We start from the raw sequence: 23,288 nt of genomic DNA, 5'->3' as shown, positions 1-23,288 counted from the left end.
CAGTAACATGATTTTAGTATCCTTTTTATTTGTGAGAACCAAATCATAGGAAAATAAATATTTAAATTCTCAGATATCCAGCTCTGTCAAGATTAAATTCAGTCATTTTGCATTTATGGTGCATCTTTTGCAATAAAACATAAGGCACATTTAATATTCTCTCTGAGCAAAAAGCATTGGAGATTTTGGCTCAGGAGAAAAAAAATAAGAATTTTAGTATAAAAAAATGGAAGCTGATGAAGAGTATTTTAATAAAGTTGATTGAGTGTACCGAACAAGCAGTTATTGGATAACAATAGATTGTAGAGGTTTCTGCACTGACTGGGTTAATTAAGGACATGAGTGTAACTGATATTTCCCAAAGTTTAAAAAAGCGTTTTTAAAACTTTGGCTACTAACATACCTGTAGGTCACAACAAGTATTTTAAAAAATTAAATAGAATAAAAAGTATCAAAGTACATTACTCTTTCACTTTTTGTAAGGATATTTATATGGAGATGTGTGTGTGTGTGTATGTGTGTGTTTGTGTAGTTTGTGACACACAGCTTACTTTCTTAGTCAGTCATGGCTGAAAAAAAGGTTGAAAAACACTGCCTTAGGTATTTCTTGATATTATTTGGGATGCTGACACAGAGCTAAATAACTTTGGATCCTATGGCAATATTCCTTTTCAATCTCTTTTGTTTCTTCTGATTAGGTAGTCAATCTCCATTTTCTGTTAATATCACCATCTGCTCTCCAACTCTTGTGAATTTCCCTTTAAAAGAAAAAAAAAGCAGGCCTCAGGCTCTGAGGCCAGGGCTGATTTTTGTTATTTTCTATTGGAGCTTCTCACATATTTCAGTTTCCGTGTTTCTACTTCCATGTTGTTCCAGAAGACTTTATTTTATTTTCAAATGATTTCATTTAAGCAAATAATTGTTGTGAAGAAAATGTTCAAGGGTTCATCTCTTGCAAACAATGTTGAAGAGGGTCTGGGACTGGCTGGGAGTTTGGGAACCAGTGTGCTTGGGTTCCCTTGTTATGTCACCCTCCCTAGAGTTCAGTACCATCTAGTGGTCTTGCCCTTGGCCAGCACAATGGAGGCCTCTTCATGATGCTGATTAGACTGATAGCCATGGTCATTCCCGGACTTCCCAGGTGTTGCAGGTGACAGCTGCATTTCCTCTACAAAAATGAAGAAAACACAGGTGCTCTGTCCAGGAAGCCTGTGCTAATATCCTATCATTGTGTCAACATTTTTTTTTTTACCAGAGACTATGTTTGGGGTCCTGGAACTATTTATTTTTTTCTTAGATTGGCCACATCATCTTGATTATATTTCTTTTTTTCTCTTATACCTAAGCATTGCCTCTGCAGGAGAAAAACCACCAACTGGATGGGAAAATCAAGTGGGGTGATGATATAGACCCCACTGGGGACAGAAAACCAAGCTCATCTACTCAAGTTAAGCAGCTACCCTGAGAGCTGGCTGTACCTCCTGGCCAGGTCTGGATGGAAAATTATTTGGGGCCTTTGTGTGCAGGGAAACCTGAGAAAACCAAGTATGGTCTGATGCCTGAAGTCCAACTGGCCCTGCTCTCCTTTCTGTGATGGAAGAGCCTAAAAATAAAACAGAGGCAACAAGTGTTAACACAGGCATCAATTCTCTTTCCTGGTACAGATAACACCCCTTTTATGCAAGAATAAGTAGGCCAGAGGGTAAATTGAGAGTTGCTTTTGTCTTGTCCCAGACTTTTCTGTATCAACACCAGGGCTAATTTTCTCTTTCCTTCAATTCACTCGGCATAGTCATTACTGGGATTCCCTTCCGCACCCCCAGGGAAGAGAGTTGCTAAAATGCCATCTGCCTCCTCAGCAAACTGGCCCCTTCTTCATCATGGGACCCACAAATGGTGGTGACTCTGCTCCTTCCCTCAAGGACTAGAGTTGTTCCCTATGTGTCAAACTCAACTTTTACCCCAGACCATTGTGAGTTTTCCTTCTTCTTCCCTCCCTGAGAGACATCATTTGAGAGGTGACACTGATTCTCAATGGAGACAGCTTTGTGAAAGGATGTAGCAGATTTTGAGGGAAAGGTCCCCATTTCTCAGCATGGTTTTGGCTGCACTTGCTGGCTAATTTGAATAAGGAGGAAATGCAGGCAGAATGAATTGTCCAGGCAATTTATGCCTTTGGCAAGTTTTTCTTGGGCTTGAGAGAAAGAGGACAGGACCAAAGGGCTTTGCCTTTCAATTAAAAAATAGCCAGCCTTGGGCTTCTCCTCTTCCTGCTCCTGTCTCCTCTTCTTACAGGGAGAGCTTTTGAAAGGTCCCCCTCCACACCCCATCCTGTATCCCCTCCCCCATTCCTCCCTTCTTCCACTCTCTCTGTGACGCCAGTTCATTTGAATGGCAAGATTTTTCTGAGCTGGGATAAGTGAGATACAGGAAATCACTATTGAAAGACTTCTTTATGCTTGATGTCATCATCACCTCAGTATGAGGGACAACTAAAGGGTCCAGTGACGAAAGTAGAGGCTTGGGCCAGCAAGAATATCCCAGGACCCAGAGGTAACAGAGACAGAACTGATCATCCCCAGAGGTCACGGCCGTAGCTGAGATGGTGAACCTCACTTCCTTAGGTCACATCGGTTGGACTTTAGATCACACTCTGAGACTTCAGATTTTTAGAGATGCTTTGTCAGCCAATGACAGTTGGGGTGAGGGGGCAAACCAAATACTCTGCTCTCCCCCTGCCCCAACAGAAATTCTTGATTCTTTTTGCACCTTGCATGGCCAGGACAAATGAACTTTCTAAGGCTGAAAATTAAGCAATGCCTTTCCTAGTTTTTTGTTTTTTTTTTTTTTTTTAATTTTGGTTTTTCAATTACAGTTGTCCCCTTTTCCCCTAATTTCTCTCCCCCACCCAACCCACCCCCTCTCCCGCAATCATATCCCTCCCCGTTGTCCATGTCCATGAGTCTTTTATACGGGTTCTTTGACTAATCCCTTCCCTTACTTATCCCCCTTCTCTCCCTCTCCCATCCCCCCTATTGACTGCTATTCTGCTCTTTGTTCTATTTAGTTCCTTTGTTTGTGTTGTTCTTTAGTTTCCTGTATTAGGTGATATCATATGGTATTTTTCTTTCTTTGCCTGGCTTATTTCACTAAGCATAATTCTCTCTAGTTCCATCCATGTTGTTGCAAATGGCAGGAGTTCCTTCTTTCTTTCTGCTGCATAGTATTCCATTGTGTAAATGTACCACAGTTTTTTGATCCGCTCATCTACAGATGGGCACTTAGGTTGTTTCCAGCACTTAGCTATTGTAAACAGTGCTGCAATGAACATAGGGGTGCATAAGTTCTTTTGAATTGGTGTTTCAAGATTCTTCGGGTATAATCCTAGTAGTGGAGTCGCTGGTTCAAAAGGCAGTTCCATTTTTAATCTTTTGAGGTAATTCCATACTGTTCTCCATAGTGGCTGCACCAGTCTGCATTCCCACCAACAGTGCAGTAGGGTTCCCGTTTCTCCACATCCTCGCCAGCACTTGTTGCTTGTTGATTTGTTGATGATGGCCATTCTGACAGGTGTAAGGTGGTATCTCATTGTGGTTTTTATTTGCATCTCCCTGATGGCTAATGATGTTGAGCATTTTTTCATGTGTCTATGGACCTTCTGTATGTCCTCTTCGGAGAAGTGTTTGTTCAGGTCCCTTGCCCATTTTTTAATTGGGTTGTTTGTTTTCTTGATGTTTAGTCGTATCAGCTCTTTATATATTTTGGAAATCAGTCCCCTGTCTGTGATGTCATTGGCAAATATGTTTTCCCATATGGTTGGTTTCCTTTTCATCTTGCTGATGTTTTCTTTTGCTGAGCAGAAACTCTTCAGTTTGATGTAATCCCATTTATTTATTTTTTCCTTTGTTTCTCTTGCTTTAGGAGATGTACCCGTGAAGAGACTGTTACGTGAGATATCTGATATTTTCTTGCCTATGTTTTCCTCTAGGACTTTTATGGTGTCACAGCTTACATTTAAGTCTTTGATCCATCCTGAGTTTATTCTCGTGTGTGGTGTAAGTTGGTGGTCTAGTTTCATTTTTTTGCAGGTCCCTATCCAGTTCTCCCAGCACCATTTGTTAAAGAGGCTCTTCTCACTCCATTTTATGTTCCTTCCTCCTTCTTTCCTAGTTTTGAGGTGATCATATTCTGCTATAGCTGAGCTCAAACCTGTGGTGATTCTGTTTATATCAAGGATGATCTACATTAAGTTTTTGGTTTCCAAAATGGGTAGATGGTCAAAAAGTTTAGGAGGCTTGTCAAAAAGTTTAGGTGGCTTTATGCTCTATAGAAGAGAATGGAGAAATTATAGTTTTCTGTTATTAAAACCACATATGTTAGCTCAGTGGTTCTCAAAGTGAGGTCCCCGTACCAGCAGTATCAGTGTCAGTATCATCCAGGATCTTGTTAGAAATGCGATTTCTAAGGCTCCAGCCCAGAACTTTGAAATCAGAAATTCTGGAGGTGGAATCTGTATTTTAATGAGTCCTCTGAGTGATTTGGACAAAGCTTCAATATTGAGAACCTTCGATTTAGATAACTCGGAAAGCCAACCCTGTTTCTTTATTTTAGAGTTAATGGTAAAACAGCTGAGGTGGCACAAATAATTTTTCTGAAGTTCAACAACTTTTTTGGAACCTCAAAACAGAAAAGAGATGGCATTATGTAGAATTACAACCAATTTCATGGAATTGTGCCCATTCTCAAAGGAGCACCTTAAAATAAATGCATGGATGTTGAATCTCACTAATGTTCATTATAAAATTGGAGATATATTTTCTGACTGGAGAAAAAACTTGTCTCAGAAGATCAGAAAGTGGCAATATAGAAATCAAAAATTCCTTAAAAATTATTTTAAGAAAATGATAATAATTTTTCTGACAACATTGCAAATGATAGGTGTCAAATATAGGTGTCATTATTTTGTGTGTTTTTTGTTTTTTGGTAATAAATGACAACTAAGTTATTAGAGCCCATTGAGGTGAGTAAAATTCTCTTTCCTTTTTTCAAGGTTTCTCAGAGGACTATGATTTTTTTCCCCTTGCTTAGTCACCATTTCCCACTCTTTTATAGCTGTTTCTTAAAAGGGGATAGAATAAGCTGAATGAAAAAAGAGGGCAAGATTTGAAATGGAGGTTAATCTAAAATGAAACATGTCTACTGAGACATGAGACCCTAAGAGGCATAAGTATTTTTATAATATAAAGCTTAGAGTAGGAGAATCAATTCGTTTTTAAAAAAAGATTATTTGCATAATAAGGTTTACTGGTAACTGTCTCAGTGAAATCTAGAGCAGTTCTGCAAGCTTGATGATGTGTGGTGGTTTATTTTCAAATAAAGCAGCCAGAAATGAAAGAACTCTGAAGACACCAAGTTGTAGAAAGCAAAACTCCCGAATTAAATGGACTTCAGTCTTGTACATCAAATGCTGCCTCAAGGTAGGGTATCTTCCTGAAATCAGTCATGTATTTGTAACACCAACATTTGCTAAACTTTCCAGAGAAGAATATAAGCAAATGAATGGTTTGGGTGGTCTTGTAAATCCAGTTCTGCCCTCCAAACACTCTCACTTCAAACAGTTTAATTTCACTGGAATTTCAATAATTGTGAAGGGAATAAAAATTATTTTAGAACTTTCTTGATGGATAAGCAAGGGTCATTTATATTTATTCTTTTCTGTGTTGGGCAAACAAATGCACAAAATATTTGAATAGGCAATTATTTCCCTTAATATAATTATGCTGTGGCTAAGGCCATTTTAAAAAATGTGTTTGTTTGTTTTTTTCATATTATTTTACTTGCCAATTAGATTTTCTTAAGAGCAAATGTTGCTACACTTGGGTTTCCTGTGTTGAGAATTCAATAGGGGCTTAATAAATTTGCTCTCTACTGATTTGCCAACTCATATCCAGAAGTTGACCTTTTTTTATTTCCCATGTTACTAAAGCAGATTTGCTAAAGTAACCTGGAATTTATACTTTAAGGCCTGAAAGAAAACTTAGCTCTCATATCATGCAACCATGTTGTTCTGTAGCTGAAGAAATGAAAGAATAGGATGCATAGGGATGTTAACTAGAAGCCGCAGAGGGACTTATGAGAAAAAAATCCCCTGGGATACCCAAACCTCAGTCTTGGTCTATTCCCATCATGGCCACTGCTAAGAACAGTAATTAAGAGTTAAGTACCAAATAAAGCAATGCGCTGTTTCCAATTTCTGCTCCATTTACTTAAGCATCTGTTTTCTCACACCAATGTACATGTCACAAAAGGATGTTCTTAAGCCCTGAACACCTGAAAACATGAATTTCTCATTTTCTGACTTGTAGATAATTCATTTGACAGTGACCAGGCCTTGACAAAATCCTAAACTAAAAAGATATTTTTACATTATTTAAAGAATAACCTTCCCTTTGGTCTGGCATCATTTCTTTTCCCCTTTTTATAATAAATTCTTATTGTGTTTATTTTCAAACATACTTTTACAATGAGAGAGGATATGTTATTGATCCTCCTTAACCCAGCCCAGATTCAATAATTATTCATTATTAAGAGTTTGTGATCCTTGTTTAATTTTTTCTTTCCTTCTCTCCTTTTTTCCCTGAATCATTTTAAAGCAAATTCCAGATGTCATTTCATTTTTACCCCTACATTCCTCAGTACACTTCTCTAAAGAATTGTGGATATTTTGCTACATAGAACTAATGCTATTACCACACCTAAAACTTATAATTAAAATGTCATCAAAGATCCAGCCAGTATTACCATTTCCCTGATTGCCTCAAAAATATTCTTTGAGTTGTCTTTTTTATTGTTCATACGTGTGACTGTGGGTTCAGGGTTCTTATAGACACTGCAAACTTAAAAAAGAAAGAAGACGAAGAAGTAAACTTACTTGGCAAGAAGGGTTTTCCAAAATTCTCACAGCTCTAATCTGGATACCATTCAGTGTGACAGGCTTCTCACTGGGTTCCCACAGCTGGTTAGTGTTTTGAATTCCAGCCCCATGAACTCATATCAGGCTACATGGGCTAATGCTCAGAGCCCAACCTACCGCTGATATCTCCGATGACAGAGTAATGGAGCAATAGCGGGCATTGTCTGCCCTTTTCTAAATGCACTGTCATCTGTGTTATTCTTCCATCTCTGCAGGCAGTGAGTTACTCTAATGCCTCTTGGAAGTATTTAAGCCATCATGGAGGCAAAAGTAATGCCATTCAAAAATGTTTTGTTGAAGAACCAGTAAAAGAACCTGCTTCATTTTGCACAAACGTCTGGATTTTCAGGGTTCCATAAGGCTTGTTTCAACGTATATTTTTTCGCATTTATGTTTCTGCCTCTACATTAAGCTTTGAAAAAAAATGAAGATAAAATAAGTAGAGAGATTGCTTCTCTATTTTGAGCATTGTAAATAATGCTGCTATTAACATGGGGTTGCATATATCTTTTCAGGATCGGGTTTGGGGATGGATGAAAAAGGAGAAAGGAATTTAGAAGTATAAATTGCCAGTTATAAAAATAGTCATGAGTATGTAAGGTACAGATAGGAAATATAGTCAATAATATTGTAATAACTATGTATGATTTCAGATAGATATTAGATTTTTCAGGGTAATCATTTTATAAAGTATACAAATGTGTAATCACTGTATTGTGCACCTGAAGCTAATAATATTGTGTTTCAGATATAATTGAAAAAATAAAAATCTAAAAATATATGGAGAGAGATAAATATAAAGAGATGTACCACAATTAGATATAAAGTACGTTAGGTTAGGCACTGAATTTTCATTTTGACTTTATCAGTTCATAGCACATAAAATTTCTTAGAGAAAAGGCAGTCTTCTGCTTATAGTAGAGAAAAAAAATTCCATTGAGAGCCTACATCTAAACCAGAGCTCCTCTACTGGAAAACATTACAGGCCCTTTTTCAGATGCCCAAGGGGTGCTATTTCAGGGGCCCTGTTTGACCCTCCCCAGCACCTAAAAGACTACACAGTACTTACTGAATGATGCTTGAAATTTAATTTTGTTTTTCATTTTTATTAATATAAATATTTTGTCTCCTCTTTATTTGCATTGATTTATAACTTAGTGTGAATAAGAATAGGCTTTCCCTCCCAGCTTTATTGAGGCATAATTGACACATGAGAATAGGTTTGAGAAAGGGTGAAAGGAGAGGACATGAACAGTAGACTTTTTAGAAATGTAGGGGGTATTTATTGAAATAGTGGGTGTAAAGAATCTGATGCCTTTTCTAATGGAGCTTTACATTTTAGTTAGGAAGAATGGGCCATAAACTTAGAAACAAACTCATAGACACAGTCATCTCCTGTCTTGGAAAGTCGCTACAAGGACAATATACTTAAAGGGATGTTGGCAGGTCCTTAAAGGGATGCCTGCGGTGGGGGACTACTTTATTTATAAAAAGTGTGACATTTGAACAGGAAATTGAATGAGCTAAGGAGCCAGGCATGAGAAGGTTCCTGGCAAAGTCCTCTAGGAGGGCATAAACCAGGACTACAGAAGTATGTGTAGGAGGCATTTGTGACTGGAGCTTGCAGCTTGGACTAGATCATCACGGTCGTGTAGGTCACATCAGAGGGCTTGGGTCTTGGGCCCGAATGACATCTGCACAAAAGCTATATGAGAATATTTTTATGGCAACTTCTAGGGCAGCTTAAATCCTTCAACTTTGCAAGCATCAGAATCACCTGAAGAATTTGTTACAACTCACATTGCTGGCTCTCCCCAACAGGTGTGTGGTGGGGCCTGGGATTCTGCATTTCTAATATGTTCCTGGGGCATGCAAAGGCTGCAGGTTTCAAGGTCACATTCTGAGAACAACTTTAAAGAGCAGCTTCAAGTGGTTGTGGTTTTTTGTCCATCTTTTGCAGTTACCCCAGAGAAGAGATTTCCAAGTGAAGGAATTTAGATGGCAAGTCTTTTGACATGATTCTCGCTTACCTATCTTTCTCAAAATGTTTTGCTTTTTTCCTTCTTTAGAATAAACCTGAACTTCTGTTTAATGCCTATGTGCCAGAGTGGAAAGAAAATTCTCAAATGCAATAAAAACATCATATTTAAGAGCCACTCCCTCCTGGTTCCCAGATGCGCTGTCCTTGTCGGGGTAGTGGGCTGTAGCCACTGTGGCATAGCGGCTGCTCTAAATAGTCCTAGGTCTTTCATTCTGGGGGCTCCCTGAAAATGTACTCCATCTTTCCTGACATTTAAACAGGAGTAAAAAAGTTAACAGAGACCAGCGACATCGCTGATCTCCATCCAGGAAATGTTCAGACTGTAGGAAACACGGGCGAGCAAATGTTTACTGACCGTGTAATTAATATGATGCCTTGCCCTGTCTATCGGCCCTTAGCACCATATTTCCTGTTCAAGGCAGTGGAAAGCAAAAATATTAGTTGGTGTGTGACCAAAGGAACAAGTGTCTTCCAAATGAACACATGATCTATTAGCAGTCCTGCCGAGTCTTCCCATGGGAACAGGCATTTTACTTTGTTTTACAGCTAATTTCTTTCTTATAGCAGGTTCCCAGACACATCAAATGCCTTGCATGTGAGGCTGAAGTCAAGATTTATAGTCCAGGCTCATGTGATTCAATGTCAAACAACTCTGATAACATAAGGGCTAGAAGTCAACCATTTTCTCATGAGTTCTCATAAAAAAGTCATTTTAGCCAAATTGAGTTTGAATAGCGGGTGTGTCTCTGTGATTTGATGGATGCTCCCTACCCAGGAGCCCCTGGGAAGAAGCTGGCTACTTTCTTTTGCTACTGTAGCAACAAAGTCTGAAAACAGACTAAGTGATTCCTGGTTGATATTGTTGGATTTTGGATTTTGTTGCTTTTTTCTCTATTGACTTCAAAGGAAGAAAAAGAAACACAATGCTCTCTCCTCTGGTGGTGCATTGTACCTACCTTTTTTGAGCTTTGACTTTTCCCCCTTCTCCTATGATTTATTCAACATCTCTTTGTGACCCATGCATTGACGGTTAATTTCCCTAAAGTAAAACTACCATTTGTGCCAAGAATAAGTTGGAAAGGAGGGTGTTTTCTTTGGTTCTTGTCTGTAGGTTCACGGGTTCGCAGACTCTTGGAGAAGGAAGGACCTTGGGGATCACTTAAAACAATCTCTGTTTTACAGTTGAAAAAGAAGAGAAGTTAAGTGGCCTTCCTAAGAGTGACACAGCCAACTAGGGACAAGATCAAGGGTCCAGAGATTCCTCATCTTCACCTCCCATATAATACCTTGAATTTTTAACTGGCTGTGGGATGTTAAAGCAGAGGCAAAGTGCTGCTTACTGTAGCCCAAAGCTTTCTAGGTTTTAATGTGATTGACTATTTGACATAAGGAACCTGATTATACATGTCCCTAAACAGAGCTGGTGATTTACAAAGAACACCTCCAAACTGATGGAGAGAGGCCTACACTGTGTTGGAGATGAGCATCTGTGGAGAACTACTGTTTTGGGCATCCTGAACAAGAGTGGAAAAGAGAGGCGTTGAGGATGGCTTCAGGACCCCACAGAATCCTTCACCTGAAACATCATGTAGGGAGTTTGTTCTCTTCTCAAAATACCCAGATTAGGAAAAAAAATAAAAAAGCAATTCCAAAACATGGCTTTAGTTCCTACAGATATGAAGTTTTTTAAAATTAAAAGTTATTATTTTTTAACCTCTGGCACAAAGCAACCCAAAATGCAGCAAACATGCCCATCATGTGGAGAAATGTGTATTTTGGAGGCCTTGTAATTCAGAGGAAGGCAAAAGGCAGGCAGAGCTAAGGCTCTGGGGAAGCCTCATGAGCAATAATCTCATTGTGACGGAGAGAAAGGGTGACAGTGACACTAATGATGATAAAGACAGCAGTTGGGAGTAAGGGAGGGGAGGCCAGTTGCTCTGTCACATGGACCTAGCCTGAGGTAGTAGCTGTACGTATTAGCAACAAAGAGGAATCAGTCCCCAAACAGCAGCTGTGGACATCTCTTCCACATTGTCTCTCCCGGCATGAAGCAGTCCTACTCCAAGTGTGGTCCCAGGGCAATAACATCAGGGCTTGTTAGGAATGCAAATTCCCAGGCTCACCTCATACCTGCTGAAACAGATTCTTTTGGGATTGGGCCCAGAAATATGTTCATACAAGTTCTCCAGCTGATTCTTCTCATTGGTGAGAAGAACTTGTGTTAAGGACATTTGAACACAACCTTGTGACATGGGTGTGTTTGTTGAGACTATACAGGAAGATTCGTTGCTTAAATTTAAAGTGTGATTTGCCTTTCTTATATACTTGGTTGTGGAGATAACTGGGATACTAAAAGGGAGTTTACTTTTCTTCTTTGTTCAACTGAGAATTAATTGCAAAAACTATCAATTAACTCTAGGTAATTGGATTAAATCCAGAATTCAGATGGATATTTCTTAGCACAAAGAGGGACTGAAATTCAGGATTTTGTGCTATTTCAGGACTCAGAAAGCCAGTGGTAAAGAAGAAATTCTAACTTCTTCCTTTCTGGAATTTCCAGTCACTAACTGTAGATTTGGTCCTGCAGAGAAAAAGGCTCCTGCTTCGGAATCAGATCCTGGTTTCAAAGCTTGGCTCTGCCACTTAAAAATGCTGTTTCCCTGGAAGAGCTAGCTATACTCTTTCCACCTCTGTTTCTTCATCTGTAAAAGTGGGAGAATAACAGCTGCCTAATAGCATTCTTGTGAGGATTAAAAGGTCAAATGTGGTAGTGTAAGCAAAGTATCTAGAACCTACTGTAGCCATGGCAAATTCTCATGTAATGGGGGCACAGGATTATTGCAATGATGGCTATAATGATAATGGTACTGATTTCTGTTACATAAATGTGATTGGTATCAGAGGTTAGCAGTCTTTTCCTTGGTAACTTCTTTTAATCTACCAAGGTTTTAATGTAAATCTTATTGAAGTATAATATCTTTGACAAAAGATATAGATCATAAGTGTGTAACCCCATAACTTTCACAAAACAGTTAGAAACTAGCACTCAAATCAAAAGACAGCACACAGCCAGCCCCAAAGTTCCCATGGCCCTATCCAGTCACCATCTCCAAGGATAGCCATTATTCTGATTTTAGTACCAAAGACGGTTTTTCCTGTTTTTGAAACTTTATATAAATGAATCACACATTATTTGCCTTTCTGTGTTTAAACCAGGCACTTGTGCTAAATTATTTTAGATGGTTCATTCTCAATGCTAAATAGTATCTTATTGTTGAGATATTTTATAATTTGTTTACCTATTTTATTCCCAGTAGATATGTTCGGTTTTAGCTATTATGATTAATGATTTATGAATATTTGTGAACATGTCTTCGGTGAACAAATGTACACCTGTCTGCCTGAGGTAGAATGGCTGGGTAATATTATATGCGTGTATTCAGTTTTAATCATACTGCCAGATGGTTTTCTAACATGTTTGCACAGATTTATACTCTTACTAGCAGAGGATAAAGGTTCTTCTTGCTCCAGTGTCTCACCAACACTTGATATATTCACTCCATTCTGGTGGTGTACATGGAATCTCATGGGGTTTTAATTTTTATGTCTCTGATGAACAGTGAAATTAAGCACCTTTTGACCTAGCCACTTAGATATCCTCTTTTGAGACATGCATATCTTAAAAATTCCTCCATTAAAAAAATGGTTGTCTTTTCCTTATTGATTTGGAGGCATTCTTTACATGTGCTAGAGATATCAGTGCTTTGCCAGATATATTTATTTAAAATATCTTCTTCTACTCCAAAAACTTGCCTGTTTTTGTCTAAGGTAAAATTTTTCATGGATCTGAATTTTCTGAAATTACAAGCCAGAAAAATATATGACATTTTAATTTCAAATACAAAACAATTTCCTAATATAAGTATACCCCAAAGACTCACAATACATCTTTACAGATCCTTATAAGGACATCTTTATAGTAAAACTTATTCATTGTTTATCTGAAATTCAAATTCTACTCTTTGCCCTGCATTTTTATTTGCTAAATATAGTAACTCTACTCATATGGATTTTTTGTTTGTTTGTTTGTATGTTTGTTTGTTTTCTGGTGGGGAGGGGGCTCAAGTGATTTTAGTGGTGGCAACACAGAGCTCTGGAGGAGGAAGGCAGAACTTGCTTAATCAATTAGAGCCTCTTGATCAGTTTTGAAGCTATACGCAATATATCTAGTACATCAAAGGATTGTAAAATTCTGCGTTTTTTGGTTTGACTTAAACTAAACTATTCCTAAATAGCCATTACAAGACATATATAATATTTTATAGGTGGGGCTCTATTCAAATTTGATGTTTTCTCTCTCTGATTCTGAACCATACATTTCAGTATTCAGTGGCCAGTATTAGTGAAGGCCCAAAAGGAAAGTGATTTAATGTCTCAGCTCCTGCTTCTGTTTACTTTCCTCAGTCTTCTTAACTACTTTCCTCAAAGTCGAGTTCTTCTTTTCCTACTTCAAGTTTACTGAGGGACTGAGTAGCTGGGAGGTAAAGTATAGGAAAAATAGTTGTTACTCTGCCTGGTGCAAAAAGAGAAGATGTTCTAGGAGGAAAAGATAGGAAGACATTGGAAGATGGATGCTAGAAATAGAGACAATAAAGCTGATTCTGAGAAAGCAATGATCGCCCAGAGCAAGGAGGCTAAAACAGGGGAATTTACAAAAGAAAAAGAAATGAAGAGAAGAGTGTTAATTCAATAAATGTTATTTGAGCAACATGTCCTCTGCCAAGATTTTTAAAAGTCAGATGTGGAAGAGGTTTGAAATGGGTTAAGGAAACAGAATCATACATTAGAAATAGAAGAGAGTGCTGCAGGTCATATGGCAAAAAAGAAAATGTGGAATTTATGTAAAAGGAGAAAAAATGACAGAATTCAGTGGAATGCAGTATCATACATCAGAATTGCTCTGGGAAAGAAACTGAGAAACTGAGGCCTGGTCTTGATTTCAACATAATTGATAGGATATAAAGAGGGGCCCCCCAAAACCTGGAATTATCTGCTGGAGAGCAGTCCCCTTATAGTACAGGTTTCTCCTGCTAAATGAGTGTTCTAGGAACCCATCTGTTAGCAGTGTACCAGCTGGCATTGTTGTGAGAGGCTGTGTTCAGCTTCAGTGAATGTTTTTTGAAGACTCTTTTTAACGTGTTTGCCCATTTCATGATGTGTGATTTATGAGTACACCTGCCAACACTATGCTGAGCGTTCAGCAGTTTTTGACCCAAAATGGCATGACTACCATGCCTTATCCTCCCTATTTACCCAGTCTTGCCCCAAGTAACTTTTTTGTTCCTTCAGATGAAAAATGTCCTCAAAGGGAAATGTTTTGGTGATATGGAAGAGGGTAAACAAAAAACGACAGAAGCACTAAAAGGCATCAAAATCAATGAGTTCAAAAAAGTTTTGACCAGTGGAAAAAAATTCTCAATAGCTGTATTGCATCAAATCAAGAGTACTTCGAAGGTGACTGAAGTTTAAACATGTGAGAATAAATATAAAATTTTTATAAATAAATTCAGGTTTTTTTCGGTCCCCCCTCATATTGGGCAGTTTAGTTAGTATGGGTCCTCACTCCTCAAGGTGTGGTTCCTGGACTGGCAGCATCTGGGAGCTTGTTAGGAATGCAGAATCTGGGTCTCTCCCAAGATCTGCTACACCAGAATCTCTAGGGGTAGGGTCCAGAATCTGTGTTTCAACAAATGTGATTAAATAGCTTTCTGATGTATACTGGCCTCCCTCAATGTTTTTCAAACTTTAAAGTGCATCAGAATCAGGGGACTTGTTAAAAATGTACATTTTGATTCCATAGGTCTGGGGTAGGTCTAGTGAAGCTGGTGCTACTGGCCAGTGGACCACATTTTGAGTCGTAAGGGTCTGGAATGGTGTCTAAGCTCTCTTTGAATTAAGATAATTAGGAGAGAAAGAATTCTAATTAAAGAGAAAAAGAAATTAGTGGTAGATATAAATGCATCAGTATATATTAGACAATTGTATTTATGAGATTGTTTTACATAACCACTGTTTTTTCCTAGAAGGGAGCAAAAGATAATTTGTTTCTGTACCTACTCTATTAGAGGTTGTGTTTATAATTTTAAGATAAGGTTATTCTGGAAAAATCTACATGGGGAATGGCTTCCTGATTATCATTGCCCGCCATACCAGAATGTATATAGTAGTCTTTCTCTAAATCATGAATTTTTGGAGTTTGTACTTGTGCAAGGCCCACCCATGCTTAACTTTGTAAGCAGACTCACACATTTTCCTAGTGGTAGCACATCTAGACAGATACCCGAGCCAGCGTAGGCCACAAATGTCTTGGTCCCAGTATAGCTTCCAGGCCTGAACAATCCCAGCCTATACCACAGTTTAACAAGGCAAAACCCAGACTCTTAGGGTTCAGACTATGGGAAGCTGCAGGAAGCTTCTGGCAGGCAGTTCCAGGCCTAAAAATTGACTTGGTCACTGAAGTGCACAAATTTCTTGGTCCAGAAAATTGTCATGGTAGGAGAAGACTGGCCTATCTTCCATTGATGTGGGAGAGGTACAGGGCAAGACAGAAGGGTCATCTGGAAGTTAGATAAAAATATATCTGCTCTAGGACCTTGTAATAGAGAAAGGGTGTGAATAAGAGAAAAAAGATTCGAAGTTTATTTTGTCAGTATCAATGATGATGGTGATGATGATGATGACATATTTTGACAACTTTAAAGTGTCAGTCTCTTTCTCAAAGCTTCATGTATATTATTGTAAATGGCTTTGTGACCTGGGCTCTATTATTAACTTCATTTTATAAATGATGAAGCAGAGGTCACCGATTGATTGGTTAAGTGATATTCACAAAGTCATACCACAGTGAAATGCTGGAAGCTTGTAATAAGTCAGAAAGTATAATTCAAAGGCTCTCATGATCAATTTATTTTGATGCCTATTAGATCAAATATGGGCTGGAGTTTGTGTAACTTAGTGTGGCATAGCATAAAGAGTGGAAATTTGAAAAAGGAATGTTTGCTCCTAACATTGCCACTGACTAGATGTATGAGGTAAATTGCATAAAGGCTCCAAGTCTTCTCTTTTCTGTAACCCATCCCTTGTAATGAAACTTTGCAGCAACTCCCACCAAGAGGTGGAGTCTATTTCTCTGCCCATTGCTTTTTGAATTTGGCCAAATATATGTGGCAAAAGAGAAGCCTGGGCCTCAAGGGGCTTTGCATGCTTTTGTACACTCTCTTGGAACACTGCTAACATCGTGAGAGCTACTCAAGGCTAATTTGCTGGAAGATGGGTATCACATGGCCTAATCACTTTTGTTGCCCCAGTTTACAACCATCTAACCATCAGCTATAGACTGAGGCAGTTCTAGCCAGGAAGCCTCCAACTCACTCACTATGAAGGAGCACACCAAGATCAGCTGAGCTTGGCCCAGATCAGCCAGTCTGCCCAGATGACCCATGCCCTTATAAGTAATAATTTAGATTGCTGTTTTAGGGCACTGCAAAGTTTGTTATGTAGCAATAAATAACTAGTACATTACATACTTTAGGAGAAGCCATTTAAACCCTACAGAATTTTGACGGAATAACACAGGTGAAATCACGCTCTAAACATTTCATAAGTCTCTCATCCTTGTCTTGGGAGGGTGTGATATCCCATTCAGCTTTGTCAAGAGGTTGGGGCCTACTTTCTTCTCCATATTACAGATGCTTGTTCAGTGGATTCAAGGACTAATTCTCAAGCCCACTATAGACTGAGACCTGCCATGTGAACATGTTGGCAGCCCATGATAATGGATCTTGTGTCCACCCTTCACCACGGCCTCTCAGTCAGAGTGGGCCTTCCTCCTTCTCTTTCTGTCTTCTATGGGATGCTCAGCACTCCACTAAGGTCTACATGTGGCTTACCTCTGAGTCTTTAGCTAGTGGAGCCTTAAATCTTGATTACTTCAAGGTGGCCGATGAGTCTGAATCCCCAAAACAGATACTCATTCATTAGATTAAAAAAAGCAGAGAGGTCTTCATTGTAAACATCCAAGAAAATAGTGCTTTTCTTTTTTCTTTTTCTTTTTTTCTGAAACTTACTTTTGCTCTGGTAGGTAATAAATAACTAGTTGATGGAAGCTAGTTTACTTTCTATTGAGGATGAACTCTGTCCAGTTATTAATAATGTTAATTTAAATTCTGGGTAAAAGATCATCTGATGTAGGTTTCTTTAAGTGCTGTGTGAAGGGATTATGTTTTCTCTGTTTTCTAGAAAGGGGAAAAAAGGATCCCAGTTTTGTTGGTAACTGCCTCACTGGAGCTCACTGAGTGTGCCACATGTGTGTGGTTTAGCTGGCGACCGTGGTGTCTGTATGTATGTGGTCATAGATTTGTTATAACCTCTTGTCTGCCAACGCAAGACCACCAGTTCCATTTTAATTCTAAGTTAACCTCAGGCTGGAGCCAATCCATGCTGCCTGAACATAAATGCTGACACTCAATCCACTCATCCTCTTGGCCCAACAATTTGTTTTTCTTTTTCTTTTTTTTCTCCTAAGGGAGTTTGAACATTTGTTAGCAATCCAAAACCAACACTTCGTATACAAGACATAGTGATTACATAATTCTTTATAGTTTCTTATACTTTCACTATATTGCAAACTTTGCAGTGGTTTCATAAAATGTTTCAAATTGAAGAGCAATTTCAAAATGTCATAGTTGGAGCTAGGACATCAAATTTTACTGTGGCAAAAATTGCAATTCTTTTGAGAAAAACAGAATCACCACCTTAAGTGGAGGGCTCTCTTTTAAAAGAATGACTTCAGACAGGCTCTGTTCACTGTGCCTTTTGAAATGGTAAAGATGGAAACTCATGATATTTTCTGAACCTGTGTATTTCCACAGTGTGGCAGTGCAAAAGAAGATGACAAGATAACATTGTGCAAGGAAAACTGGATTACCTTTTATTTTTCCCCCTAATTTTAATTTTTAATCAAAGGAAAAGAAGGCTAATTTTCAAAACTGATAGTCAATCAATATTATGTTCAGGGCTATGACAAGATTTTCATCCTTAATTCTTAAGTCTAAATTTAAATCTCTTAATTCTTAGACAATCCAAGCAATTGTAAGCTTGACAAAGAGTTGGAACATTTTTTCTCTAATAATAATTTGTAGCAAGCTTACATGGTGGCCTATGTCCATTGGCCAATTACAAATGTCACTTGATTTAAATATATTTCTATATTTGGAGTTATACTTGTTCTCTGAGACAGACTGCCTTCTTTCCAGAAACCTCACTCAGTGACTTTTTCACAGAAGTAAGCAGTTAGACACTTTGTAAAATTGCCAAGGTTTCCTCTCTTAGTTACTAACCAAGTTTCACAAACATCGCATTATCGTGAGTTAAAAATAGTTCCTATTGGTCTGATTGGGGAAGAATGCCATAGTGAACTGCTAAAAAGTTTGGAGTATTATGGGGGGCACTAAGAAGAGAGCTGATGTTTCAGCCAATCACATCCAAATTCCTACTTGTGGAGAGATGAATTCAAACCTTCCAAGACTCTTTTGAGATGGAAGGTGCTATTGATAAAGGGAAGACTGGAAGAAATACTAGCTTTGCATTCAGCAGATGATCTGGGTAAGAGCTCCAACTCCATTAGCACAGTACTAGGGCACCAGTAATTAGGCGTATTACTCAACTCTATTGCAACCTCAGTTTTCTCATCTGCAAAATGAAGATAAATATTTCAGCTGGGCAGAGGTGAAGATTATATTGGACACTCTGTAAGAAGTAGTTGACATGACCTCCTTCCTTGCTACCTGCTATCATTCCCCTTTCCTGCTCTCTCATCCTCCATTAAAGAATACAGCCTGAACTTCCTAACACGGCATGCTAGGCCTTCTATAGTCTTCCCTTAGCCTACCTTTCAAGTTCAGTCTCTCCCCAACCCCTCGATCCACAGGCATCTAATTCTGGCCATGCTATACACCTCCATGCCTCATGGCTCATGCCATTTCCTTTGCCAGAAATGCCTCTTCGTTTCCATTTACATGGAAGTCTCCAACTTTTTCTTTAAGACTCAGATCAAACATCATTTTCCATTAGAAGCTTTTTTTCAACAGACCCATCTTTCCCCTATGTCCTCTAGCTTTTCTTTATACTACTGCATAGTGTCCCTAGTATAAACAGGATGCCACTTGTTACCATTATTTCTTTTACTAATTTATCTCTATAACTTTCTATAATTAATGGTTCTTTGATTTTCTTTTTGGGAGTCAAAGTCGTATTTTCTCAACTATCTGTCCTTCTAGTCCTAAGTCTGGAGCTATGACCCAGGCTGGAGGAATTAGCATGTTCTATACTCTCAGCTATAATAATTGATTTTTGACAGGCATGTCATTCAGCTTACCTCAATGACACTCGATTCCAGAATTTTTACTGGAACTGTGAAGAAGATGCTGAAATAGTTAGGCATGAAGATGGTGATAGCTTTGATATGTTGGGGTCACCTTATGAAGGGTTTAATTGAGAGTGAGGCTAACACAGAGAGCCAAGAGCCAAGGAAGGAGGGAAGTGGAAGAAAAAAGTAAGAACAAAAGAGAATGAGAGAGACCATGGAATCCAGAATAAATGCAATCATACATTGCTTAATGATGGGGACATTTTCTGAGAAATGCATTATTAGGTAATTTCATTGTTGTGTGAACATCATAGAGTACACTTACACAAGCTTATATGAGACAGCCTACTATACACTATACACCTAAGCTATATATTATAGCTTATTTCTCCTAAATTGTAAGCCTGTATAGCATGTTACTGTAGTCAACATTTTAGGCAATTGTAATATAATAGGAAATATCTGAATGTATCAAACATACAGAAGGTACAGGAAAAATGTGCTATAAAAGATTAAAAAATGATGCACTTGTATAGGACACTTACCATGAATGGAATTTTCCAGATTGAGAAGCTGGTCTCGGCAAGCCAGTGAGTGAGTGGTGAGTTAATGTGAAGGCCTAGGACATTACTGTACATTACTGTAGACTTTACAAATACTGTCTATTCCACAAGCTCTCCCCCTACTTTCTTCCTACAGCATCAGAAATAGAAACTGTCAATGCTATTTCATGAACAGGGATACGAGCTGGACTAATTGGGTATATCAAGGAGCAACTTTCTGTGTAAGGCAGAGATCACTATAAAAGTAACTGTTAGAAGAGAGTTAAAGGTTACCTGAAGATCAGTAGGAATAATAAATCAAGATGGAGGGATTAAGGAACATAGGAAATTGTCATCTCTCATCCTCATGCAATTTTGGCTACAGCATTAGAGAAATAGTCAGATTAAGAAATTTTGTGGTATTCATAGAAAGAAAAGAGGGTGTTGAATATGAAGAGGCTGTAGAACAGATGATTCAATATTTTGAGTTTGGAAATTTGTTGTTGGTATCATTGACCTTATCTGGCACAAAGGGTTCTCTCTGGCATCAAACCAATGGAAGAAATAAAACTTATCTATGTTTTACAATGTTACAACCTGGAAATATTTCCAAAGCACAGGGTAAGCTTAGATTGACACTACCATAGAAAGCTTTACTAAAGTGACAGTGACATTTAATATTTATTAAAATAGCTCCTGTGGACCTGTGTCTTTGTATAAGATATTGGGTCCTCAAAAAAAGTTTTTTATAGCAATGTTCTCTGGATACCACCAGGCTAGATCTGGGAGGACTGTAGTGCCCTCTGAATATGTAGCACTGAGGGGGCAGGCTCCTCTATGCTAAAACACATCAGTGGCAGACTGATTGGGATGTAACTGTATACTGAAAATTGAGGTGCTATGAGTGAGAGGGAATCTCCTGTCATGCCCCATTGATATTGCTCCCACGAGAGAAAAAAATTCTCCCTGAACCACATAGTTTTCAATTTTTCACAGGGACTTTAGCTCATAATTTTTTGGGACCACCAACATACATGTGGTCTGTCATTGACCCAAATGTTGTTATGAGGTGCATGGCTATACATCAGTCATTTGAATCCCTGAATCCAGCTAGTAGCTGAATCAGTATACCTTGGAATTTTTAGACATATGATCCAGTAATTCTCTTTTTTGCTTAATCCAATTTGATTAAGGCTTTTTGCTTACTCTTGATTGTCACTCACTTCTAGAGAGATTATTAAAGTCTCAATTCTGGAAAAAGAAAGTCTGCTTCATATTTGGAAATGTAAAACAAAATACATTTATAAAGCATCAGCACAGACTAGATGATCAATTAATGGTATTTATTTTGATGACTAGTAATCTGATATATGATGCTTTGAGATTTCAATACCACAGTGATTCTTAGTGTATGTGTTGGGGTCAGGAGAGGTTGTTTTAATTTTCAAATATAAAACTAAAATTTTAAACTTGGTTTGCAGGAGTGTTATCAATATGTCTCTACTGAAAGCCTAATGCATGAATGAATATATTTATGTTGTGCCTCCTACTTGCCAAGCCCTCTCTGAAGCACTTAATAACTATTAACTCTTCCAAAACAAAAGAAAGACACTATAAAAAAAAACGAAAGAAAATTATAGGTCAATATCTCTGATGAACATAGATGCCAAAATCCTCAATAAAATATTAGCAAACCTAATACAGAAATACATCAAAAAGATCATACACCATGATCGAGTGGGATTTATTTTAGGAATGCAAGGTTGGTACAACATTTGCATATCAATAAATGTGATACATCACATAAATAAAATGAAGGATAGAAACCACAAAATTATATCAGTAGATGCAGAAAGCATTTGATAAAATCCAGCACTCATTTATGACAAAAACTCTCAACAAAGTGGGAATAGAGGGTACATACCTAAATATAATAAAGACCATATATGACAAACCCACTGCCATCATCATACTCAATAGGAAAAACTACAAGCATTCCCCTTAAGATCAGGAACAAGGGAAGATGTCTGCTTTCACCTCTCTTATTCAACATAGTACTGGAAGTCCTAGTCATAGCAATTAGACAAGAATAAGTAATAAAAGACATCCAGATTGGAAAAAAAGAAGTAAAATTATCATTATTTGCAGATAACATGATACTGTACATAAAGAACCCTAAAGATTCCACCACGAAATTCCTAGAACTGATAAGTGAATTCAGTAAAGTAGTAGCATACAAAATTAATATCCAGAAATCAGCTGTATTTTTATATGTCAATAATGAACTATCAGAAAGGGAAACTAGGAAAACAATCTCATTCACAATTGCTTAAAAAAAATACCTAGGAATAAATCTAACCAAGGATGTAAAAGAGCTGTACTCAGAAAATTATAAGACACTGAAGAAAGAAATTGAAGGAGGTACAAATATGTGGAAGCACATACCGTATTCACAGACAGGAAGAATTAACATTATTAGAATGTCCATACTACTCAAAGAAATCTATAGATTCAATGCCATTCTTACCAAGGTACAAATGAAGTATTTCACAGAACTAGACAAATATTTTTTAAAAAGTTACATAGAATGACAAAAGCCTTTGAATAGCAGCAGTGATCTTGAGAAAGAAGAACAAACTATACTATAAGGCCATAGCAATCAAAACAGCATGGTACTGGCGAAAAAACAAACAAACAAACAAAAAAACTGACACATAGACCAATGGAACCGAATAGAGAGCCCAGAAATAAACCCACACCTTTATAGTCAATTGATGTTTGCCAGAGGAAGCAAGCACATAAATGGGCTAAAAACAGTTTATTCAATAAATGGTGTTGGGAAAAGTGGACTTATATGTAAAGAAAAATGAAACTAGACCGCTTTCTTATATCACACACAAGAATAAATTTAAAATGGATTAAAGAATTAAATATTAGACCTGAAACCATAAAATTCCTAGAAGAAAATAGAGGCAGTAAAATTTCAAACAATGATCATAGCAATAGTTTTTCTGATATATCTCCTTAAGCAATGGAAACAAAATAAAAAATAAATGGGACTACATCAAACTAAAAAGTTTTTGTACAACCAAGGAAACTATCAACAAAACAAAAAGACCACTCACTGAATGGGAGAACATATTTGCTGATAAGGGTTTAATATCCAAAATGTATAAATAACTTATAAAATTCAACACCCCCCTCCAAAAAAGGGCAAAGGACTTGAATAGACACTTCTCCAAAGAGGACGTACAGATGGCCAATAAGAAAAGATGCTCAACATCACTAATCATCAGAGAAATCAAA

The sequence above is a fragment of the Furipterus horrens genome, unplaced genomic scaffold (assembly GCF_987537825.1).
Source record: "Furipterus horrens unplaced genomic scaffold, mFurHor1.1.pri manual_scaffold_8, whole genome shotgun sequence".
In the NCBI taxonomy this organism is placed as follows: domain Eukaryota; kingdom Metazoa; phylum Chordata; class Mammalia; order Chiroptera; family Furipteridae; genus Furipterus; species Furipterus horrens.
This window is presented reverse-complemented; position numbering follows the sequence as displayed.